Here is a 9,437-nt window from a genome sequence, read left to right on the forward strand (position 1 = left end):
AAATAAAAAAAAAAAATGAACTTCAAATCAACTATTTTCAGCTCTAGGAAGCGGAATTGCGCACATGACTGCACAAATGTTTAATAAATAACAGACCACCAGTAACATCCCCCCCCCCTCTTCCTCCACCACAAAAACGCACATTCTCAGTACTCACCATAAGGATAAATAATTCATATTATTAGCCCCCTCAACTATTATTATTGCGACACGCTGCAGTGCCTTCCTAGTGGGAAGTAATCCCGAGATTTATGACGCTGCCATTTAGTGGAAATTGTCGTTCCACAGGCCAGGCGGAACAACCAGCCGGAAGACGGCCGAGGAAAACAGAGGGAGAGATTTTCCCACGATTCCACGGCTGCTTCCGCATCAAATCATCTGCTCAATGTCTGCACTTTCACCGGGGTAATATTTCATTGCTGGGTTTTCTTTTCCGCTTAGAATGGGGCTATTCTTGAACACAGCATCGAAGTCTTATGTGCAGTTCTCTGAGATTTCGGTCATTCGATTTTTTTTGTATTTTTTAATCCATCTGAAACTTTTTTGGTGCATCATTAGTTTGTCCGTATAATTTCCCATCAGCTGTCCATACAAAAATGATTTATGAAATCTCAAAAATCTTTATCCCCGGAATTTCTCGAAAAAAAAATTCCCGTTTCCCGGAAAATTTCAAATTTTTCCGGCAATCCCCGATATTCAAGCGGAAGTATACATTTTCTTAACTTTTTGTTAAATTGATTTAAACTTATCAAAAAAAAAAATAAAGGGACTAAATTTTGTTTAATTAAATTATATTTACTGTTCTTATTGATGTTATCAGTTTGTCAGAAAATTTTATGTCAAGATTTAATTTAAATGATATTAATTTTTCGAGCATTCACAACTAGGAATAGATCTTGTTGATTTGTTGGGCAACAAAAATTACGATAATATGAAATGAAAAAAAAAATAATATAAAAAAAATTGAATTGGTATCATGAAATGTCTCTAAGAGGATTTTTGCTAGAAGAATTAGGTTAATTTGTTTAAAAGTGTTCGAGAAATTACAGTCAAAAGTTAAACATTTTTAGAGCACTAGAGCTACCAAAGACGTAAGGTTTAAATCTGAAACTACTTAACAGCTTTTTTTTCTTTGAAAATTATTTTAACCTTCGTATAAAAAGTGCCCAAAAAAGGCAAACATGGGTCATTCCAGGTCAACTGGGTACACTTTTGGACTCGACCTTCACCGATTTGGACCAAACTTGGAGAGAACGTTCATCTATCGATAGTTAACAGAAATCCCAAGTTTGGTATAGATTGCACAATCCCTCTACTTTTGGCGCCGCCCTGTTTTTTGACGATTCTCTAACACACTTTTTTTTTTCTTTTAATCATAACTTTGCAACTATTTGAGCACAAGACATTCTACAGGTTGCATGTTATAGAAAATTGTCCAAGGAATCGATGAAAATAAAATTTAAATCCTCAAATGTACCCTAATAGAAGTATTAAAATTCAGTGTTGACCAATTCCATATATTTTTATTTTTTCTATTTTATCACCATCATGTTCCCCGGACAATTTTACATAGTAATCAATGTGAACCTCAAACTAAAATTAAATATTGGCGAGATACAGTGATTTTACTGGAAAAAGTTTGATTTTGCGCAGTACTCTGTCCTATGAATTCAAATCCGAAATAAGTTTCTCAAATATAACAACCGAACTATGCGGGATTCATCCCTTTTTGTTGAAAAGTACGCCATGTACTTCCAAGTGCTGCGCAAAATCTTATATGATTACACAACAATGGTATTTGAAGTGAATAGCAGATTTTTAAGGTAAATGCAATGCTCTATTTGTTCATGAGATTAAAGTAGTAAGATTTGTTCTGGATAAAAGATTTGCCATGAAAAACATATTTTATTATTTTCTTTTTTCATTTCAATATTTTCCCAAGAAAAACATATTTGCTTCATGTTGGGAAGGTGGGGGGATTGCCTGGAATTGCCGGGATTGTTCGGGAAATTTGTTGAATATTTCCCGTTTCCCGGGAATTTTGTAGCCCCGGGAAATTGGACGCTCGAGACTACACTGAAAAAAAAAATTCGTGGATTTTTTTTTTATATTTTTCATTTCACTTAATGCCACCAAAACTTGATTTGAAAAAAAAACAGTGCTTGAATTTTTTTTATATGTTTGAGGGAACATTAAATGACAACTATTCAGAAATTTCTAGAATGTTCCAAAAATCTTTGGACAAGTTATGAATTTGTGAATCAATAATGGACCTTTTTAAAAAAATCTAAATATTGATCGCAAAATTTTTTCAGCTTAATTATTCTATGTGAAATCGAATTTATAATCAAAAATTACTTTTATGAAATTTTGATGCAGTGCGCCGTTTCAAGTTATTCAAGTTATAGCCATTTCAGACAAGTTTTTTTTTGAGTCGCATGCAGTTATTCATTCAACACCGTAATAAAATAAATTCCTGAATGTCCTCTAAAACTTTTCCGAAGAAAATATAGAGCAATTATTTACGAAATCGGCCGATATCGACAATTTTAAATTTTTGTATTTATTTGGTTTGGCTCAAACATTGTGAGGGCCTTTCCTATGACCAAAGAAGCTTTTTTGTGTCATTGGTTCACCCATACAAGGCTGCATACAGTTTTGGCTGCTGCCCTTACAAAAAAGGTACGTAAATATTGAGACAGCTGTAACTTTTGAGTGAATTATCGGATCAATTTGGTGTCATCGTTAAAGTTGTAGGTATTGTTAAGAACTGATGTGAAAAAATAGGTACTCAAAAATAATCAATTTGCCAATTTTTTCATTAACTTTTTTCTACAAAATCTCAAATTCTCAAAATATGTACTTTTTTGTTTTGGCGTCATCCAAAAAAATCGGCCGAAATTTTGCATCATGAATTTTTAATATTCTCAAAGTGTCATGATTTTCTCAAGGAACCTGATTTTGAATCGGAAAACGGGGTGGCTTTTTTTGGATTCTTTGGACAATTTTCCATTAGGAAAAGGCAAAATAAGTTGGGTGAATAATAAATATTTTTTTAAATTATAGAATAAGCTTCAAATTCATTGGCATTTTCAGTAGAACAAATTTCATATAAAACTTGAAACATTTTTATTCGTGTTTGGCATTCAGTTCAAAATGCAATATGAACCAATAATTTTATAAACAAAACTAGTTTTATCGAATTTCAGGCAAAATTGTGACTTTTTTTAACAATTATACATAAATTTTATAAGTGTATTATTCAAAACCTTATAAACTAAGTTGACTACATTAAAACCATAGCGATGGTAAATTTCACGTATAAATAAAAATTTTACACCTTGAATCTGATTTTATCAAGAAAAACTATGACTTGATAGTCATCGCCCCGGAATTCAGAATAGATATTTTCAACGCAATTATTTTTAAAGCAAAATTGAATAACTTTTTTCAAAGATAGTACATGGACCTTGTGTGGCCTACCCTAGTACATGTTTTAAAATAAAACCTTAACCTTGAGAAAAACCTTAACAATTGGAAAATATTCCAAAAATAATTTGAAATCCTATCAATGTCACCCCGGTTTACGATAATACAAAATCTTGAAAACTGTTTTTTACAGCTTTGAATCTAATAAGCTCAAACCATTTATAGCATTTTTCTTATGAACACTCAGCTTTATTTTTATCGAGCAAGAATTTGCAAAATATTTAAAACAGCTGAATAACAAAAAATGTGACTGTATAATAAATTATAATGTGATACTTTTAAAAAAAGTAAGCAAGCATCCTTACTCTACATGAATAATAAATAAATGAAAAATGAAAAAATTAAATGAAAAGAGGATTTAATTCAATTGGATACATTTCCATTAATGCTATCATAAAAAAATCTAGCGTGACGTCACATTCTCGCAAACCCCCCTTCCCCTCCTAAGAGCGTACGTACTTTATGGATGACGCATTTCGAGATTTTTTGATATGTTTTAGGGAACAAAAGCCTGCAACTTTTGAGCCATAGAGAAGTGAGGTCAAAAAATGACTCTTCGCATTTTTTTAACAATTTAAATGATAATAGTGCCCATTTATAGCAGAAATTGTGAAAAACAAGCAAAAAATTGGAATTGTGACTGTAAAAACATAAAAATAAAATAATATAGGAAAGATGTAATGATATGAGGTGGTAAAATAGGCCAAATACTACTAAAAACAAACATAAACTAAACAATATAAACACAAATTAAAATACTAAAAATGATACAAGAAATAAAAACAAGAGAAGTAAAGTTTTTCGTTGAACAAAAGTTGATCAAAATGGCCTTCTAAACACGGGAAAAATAAAAATGCTCGAAAAAAATTTCTCTCTACGTAACACAAATTTGAGGAAGCAATTAAAAATCAAGTTCTCTCAACAATTTTTTTTTAAACAAACTAAAAAAGTTTTTCGAATAAAATTTTCTATCAAGCTCACCGCGTAATGCACCCAACCCCCTCCACCTCGATGGCACCCAAAATTAATGACTGTTAATTCGTTCCCTTCAAAAGGGGGGGGGGGGTCTACCAAATTTCCGCAAAGCACCTTTCCCGACAGGCTCATCCAATTTCGTTCCATTGAACCAATCTTGGTACCATGCTTCCGACACACACGTGTACGCGGTGCTACACGTGTGGCAAAATTGAGCGCTCCATTAACGGTGGAAGGAACCTGGCAGGGAGAAGTGGGTGGGAAGAAGGTGGATCGAATTCCACAGTAGCATAATTCGTTCTGTGCATCAACCCCCGCGACGAGTATCGATGGCGTTAACCCTCCGATGTTCTTTTGTAATATTGCTGGGTTTCCTATCAAGTATACAAAAATGAGATATTTTTTGGATTTTACGAAACAAAAACTCAACTTTGCAGTTGAGGGTTGAAAAAAAGGGCGCACTCGGGGCCAGGAATTCTGCAATCTTCTTCGCCTTTCCAGTTGGCTGGATGCTTTCGGCTGATTTTGGGATTCCTGGCAATAAATCACCCCAACCTGATCCACGTGGGTGGGCTTGGTGGCTGGCACGAAGGTGTAGGTTCCTCTCCAATTTATCTTCATTCATCCACGCCGCCGCTCGGTAAACGAAAAGATTCTGCTACCAGAAGTCTTCGGTGGTGAAAAAGGGTTTCCCCCGGTAGAGATATTTTTTTTTTGTGTGCAGAGCAAGATTTGCGAGAATTTTTGGCTCTAATTTTGCATCGCAATTTGTTTTGCAAAGTGCGCCGGAATTTGCGTTGGAGAATGCAGCTCGGAGCTTTTTGCACAGCACAAAAGGTCAAAATAGTCTGGAAACGGGTGAAATGCAAAGCTTCTGAGTTCAGGTTTCAATGTTGCGCTGCTAATTGGCTCAGCATCCTAGAATCCCTAATGGGTGAAAAGCTCTTCCAGGGAGATGGTGGTTTTGTATGGGATACTGCGTTGGTAATGAATGCTTCTGGTAGCCTTTGTTTAACATTAATTCCACTTAATTCGTACATTCAAGATAAATTATTTCAAGGATTCATGGAAGATAGAATTAACCAGTACAAAAACTCAAGAATTCATTTGAAATTAATTATGAAATGTATGCTTTCTCATTCTGGCTTTTTGTTTCAAATTCAATCGGCTCAACAAATTATTTAAAGTAACTCTATCAAGTTTAACAACATTTTTTAACGGTATCTCGAGCCCATAAAAGTAATTCTTCCCTTATCGCAGCCCAACGGAAATTTGATCCGTCATTGTATTAATCCGTTATCTTTCCCAACAGTCTCCCCCAAATTTCTCTACTGAAAAACCATTTTCTTCGCCACTTCTCAAGCAGCAAAAAACATTCCCCACCCCACCCCATGACACCCAACCAAGCTGAGTAAACCATATCCATTTGTCTAATCTCCCCCGTTTAATCTCTCCCGGCTCGCTCCTCGGCAGGAACCGTTTTCGCCGAATCCATTAACGGGTGTCCCCGGCCAGGTCTCTAAGACCACCAACCTCAACGGCCGTGCACGTGCCACACTAGGCAAGGCAGGCTGGCCAAACAGGGGATAATCCTCTGCGACGGTCCATTCAACATGCACTAATTCTTATCGCACTTTGGCCCGGCAGTGTTCTTCCCCCGACGGTCCGTTCTAATCCGTCGGGTCCGTATAATCGCCGTTTGGATCGGCATGTTTCGTTGCTTGGAGAGCTTTTTTTTGTCAGGGGTAGGGGGAGGACGCTGTCCTAGCTCACAGCAACAACCCGAAGCACTAAAGTGAACAGCAAAACTTGGAAGATTGAGATACTGTTGCGTTAGGGTGATGTCGATGAAAAGATAGGTATAACAATTTTCTTTGACATGCAGAAAGAAGTCAAAAAATATTAAGTTGAAAAAAAAAATAATCAGGTAAACTTTAATAATGATAGACAAAATGACATGTTACATTAGTAACCAGAATTTCATTTGGATTTAAATATCGTTTAAGAAGTTTAACTTGTTTTATTTTTTATTTAACTCAAACTTTTAGGGGGCCGTATGAACAAAAACTCTCGTTTTTAATAAACCTTTTTTTACAAAAAAAAAAATCCCAAAATATTTTTTTGTAATTTTTGAATTTATTTCAAATGTTATAGGAAGGAAAAACTGCACCTTTTTTGTTATTGGAAATATTGCTCGAAATATTTTGTTTACAGTTTTTGATTAAAATCAAATTTGCGATCGAAATGATTATTGGATAAAGTACACCAAAATATAGCCACTTAAAGTTTGAAAAACAAGTTTATTTTGATTTTTTAAAAAGTGATCCAGGATTGTTCATTTTTGAAAATTAGAGTGTCCAATTTCCCGGGGTTACAAAATTCTCGGGAAACGGGAAATTTTCAACAAATTTCCCGAGAAATTTAGAATTTAACTAAAATTATTCTGAACTTGTTCCAGATTAATATTTTCCAACAGAATACTATAGAACAACAAATATTCAAAATGAGTGTGAGGATCAATTAAATGCTTAACTGCTAGTAAAAAATTATGCAATTTTGAAAAAAATATATAATTTTTTTTATTTTTTCTGCTTTCTTTCAAATCGCACCAAATCAAAAAAAAATTTTTTTTGAGAAGTATTTTTTAAATAAAATTGTTTGGACAGTAAATCTGTGCTCCACTAGTATTTCCAACTTGTGAATAAATAGGGGTCATTCCAGGTCAACTGAGTACACTTTTGAACTCGACCTTCACCGATTTGGACCAAACTTGGAGGGAACGTTCATCTATCGATAGTTAATAGAAATCCCAAGTTTGGTGCCGATTAGACCATCCCTCTATTTTTGGCACCGCCTTTTTTTGGACGATTTTCTAAAAAAAACATTGTTTGCTTTTAATCATAACTTTGCAACTATTTCAGCAAAAGACTATCTACAGGTTGCATTTTATAGAAAATTGTCAATGGAATTCGATAAAAATAAAATATTCACCCTTAAATGCCCACTTATATTATATTTTAACGTTTGAAGTATTAAAAATCAGTTTTGACTAATTCTTTATGTTTTTATTTGTTTTATTTTATCACCATCGTGTTCCCAAGACAATTTTACATAATAATCAATTTAGACCTGAAACCCAAGGGTTTCCAGAAGCGTTTATTACTTGCCAGTCTGCCAATTAATTACTCAAATTACTGGTTCAAAATGATTAATTACATAAATTACTTAATTACTTTTCACTACGATAAAAAAACATTTAATTTTAATTTAAGTATTCATTTCTACGGTTCAGAACTAAATTATTTATAAATAGCTCATTCGATAGCTCTTCTAAAAATTATGCTGTTTATTATATATTTTTTTTGTTTGTACCGATCTGGATATTGTGAATTATAATTTTAATTGAAAATAGCTATAGGCGATCAAACTTCAAAAATGCCCCCACTAGAGGACGCTGAAACTTAGGGTGATGTTTACATAATATCTTACAGCGAATTAATTGGTTTGAAATTTGGAATTGTTTTATTTTATTATAAATTGACATCATTTCAGGTAAAAAATAAGAAGCTCAATTGCTATAAACAATAATATTTGTTTTATGGCCAATTTAACCTGTTCATTATCTGATTCGAAATTCCATTATGTTTCACGTTTCAATCAACCGTACCCTTATCATCAATTGCAAAAGAAGATTATTGAAGTCGTGTTTGTCATAAAGGCAAAACAACATACTGTACTGTTTTACTTCAATGTTTGAGTTTTAATATAATTAATTATTAATTTAAAATTCTATTCAGTTTATTGCAAGTTTATCGAAGTTGTTTGAAAAAAGGCCCCCTGATTTTTCGAGCCAAACATAAACTTTGAAAAATATTTGCAGCGGCTCTTCATGAAAATTGTGAAATTCATCAAAATAACGTTAAGTTTTAAAATGTTTTTCAACATTGGTTTGACATTACTTTGCATTTTTTTTTCTCAAGCATATTAAAAAAATCCGTTACTGAAAATAAGGATTATGTGAAATGTGACAATTACATTGGATTTAATTTGTGCATCTGAATATTAGTCGATTTTAATTTCACTGAGTTTGATTTTTAACATTTGTCTCAGACATATTTGGAAATTTTTCGGGAAAATAGTTTAGCTCTTTAGAGAGATAAGGACTGTGAATTTCTGCTGATTATGAAAAAATATAAAAATTGTATTTTTCGTATTATTTTTGATAATTTTTTTATTATTTTCAATATTTTTTAAATTATTTTTAATATACTTTTATTGATTTTTAAATTGCTATCACTTGAAAAATTGTTTTAAAAATGATAATTCACAATTTTTTTTAATTATATGATCCACATAATTTTTTTTGATAATTTTGACTGCCTATTAGAAGGAAAAGCATAAAAAAATAATCAATTCTAATGTAGAACTTGCAAAACAAAAAAAAACATTTTTATTTTTTATTATTATTATTTTATTTTATTTATTTTTTTATAATTACTTAGGCCGATGCAAATATTAAAAAAAGTTTTTGTCCCTCGGCCCTGGCCGAGGTCAAGGGGGGGGGGGCAAAAAAATAAAAAAATATAAAAATTTAAATAACAAGCCATAGTCTTCACATTTAAATGAAAAAAAGTGTTTTAAAATGCATTTTACACTAGTTCAGTTGTTTTACATTCATTAATTTTCAAAAAATCTAAGATCTGACAAGAACAAAAATTGTATCGAAAAAAAAAGATTTGGCATCGCAAATTTAAAAAAAATGTATTTTAATTTGATTTCAGCTGGTTGCACTTGAATTTTCATTGAAATTTTGAAGTGTATTGTAAAAAAATTTTTTTTGCCCCCCTGATTTTTCGGGCCAATTTTGAAGGGGGGTGACAAAACTTTTAAAAATATGTGTACCAGCCTTAATGAAAATGAATAGATTTCGGATTCACTAAACATTTTTCACTGGGTAATATATGATGGCGTTG

This window comes from Culex quinquefasciatus, chromosome 3, assembly GCF_015732765.1.
Source record: "Culex quinquefasciatus strain JHB chromosome 3, VPISU_Cqui_1.0_pri_paternal, whole genome shotgun sequence".
Classification (NCBI taxonomy): Eukaryota; Metazoa; Arthropoda; class Insecta; order Diptera; family Culicidae; genus Culex; species Culex quinquefasciatus.